Source organism: Bison bison, unplaced genomic scaffold (genome assembly GCF_000754665.1).
Source record: "Bison bison bison isolate TAMUID 2011002044 unplaced genomic scaffold, Bison_UMD1.0 scf7180017864379, whole genome shotgun sequence".
In the NCBI taxonomy this organism is placed as follows: Eukaryota; Metazoa; Chordata; class Mammalia; order Artiodactyla; family Bovidae; genus Bison; species Bison bison.
The window spans coordinates 11,970,117-11,971,036 of record NW_011494951.1 but is presented as its reverse complement, the minus strand read 5'-3'; the positions used below and the strand labels follow the sequence as shown (position 1 = coordinate 11,971,036).

The 920-nt window shown below is 39.6% G+C and overlaps 1 non-coding gene across 1 annotated transcript; it reads right to left on the bottom strand.

Annotated features, from left to right (window-relative positions):
• TRNAA-CGC lies at positions 1 to 72 on the bottom strand. Its single transcript has one exon. It is a non-coding gene; the product is annotated as a tRNA-Ala (tRNA).
• Between the last annotated feature and the right edge of the window lie 848 nt (positions 73 to 920).

Genomic DNA, 920 nt, shown 5'->3' with positions numbered 1-920 from the left:
TGGAGGTGCCGGGGATTGAACCCGGGGCCTCGTACATGCGAAGCACGCGCTCTACCACTGAGCTACACCCCCTCCCTGAGTCACTGTCTGTGAGGGTTCTTCAGGAAATAGCTCACTACATTCTGTGGGCCTCTTCCCAACTGGTGTTTGTTGTTTTAGTAGTAGTATGTGTTGCAGCAGGATTTACGACTTCTTTAAGACAAAGGAAGTCAGGGAGTTGTGAAGGATACTGATTCTTTAGCAAATAAAACTTGAAGTGGAACAAAAAAATACTGAAAAAGTGTCAGAAAATTGACCGAGATTTCCTTAGATAAAACACTTATTGCTATTTGATGTTTGCTTTACAGGAATGTTAAGGACAAGATTTTAATGGGAAACCCCAGGTGAAAATAAAAATCACCATCAATTCGTTCAGCGATTTATTTCCAACACTCTATTCATTTTTGTTACATCCTGAAGGCAACTAATAAGGTTTATAGAATGGTCTAGGAGAATAGTGCTCAAGGTATAAATTAAACGGGCAGATTCAGGGATGGAAAGAAGTGTGGAATTTTAAAAGCAAGTTAGTAGGTTGTAAGACACAGGTTGGAGAGACCTACTGGATTTACAGAGCAAGAAACAAAGTGGGAGGCACATAAAAGAGAGACCCATCACTCAAGAAATAGGAAGAAAAGCAAAAGAGAAGTTAGTTGTTCTTTTGCATCCTTGGCAGTGAAAGTAAGGAGTCTTAAAAACTGGCGATTCGTTTCATATATGATATTATACATGTTTCAATGCCATTCTCCCAAATCATCCAACCCTCTCCCTCTCCTACAGAGTCCAAAAGACTGTTCTATACATCTGTGTCTCTTTTGCTGTCTCACATACAGGGTTATTGTTACCATCTTTCTAAATTCCATATATATGCGTTAGTATACTGT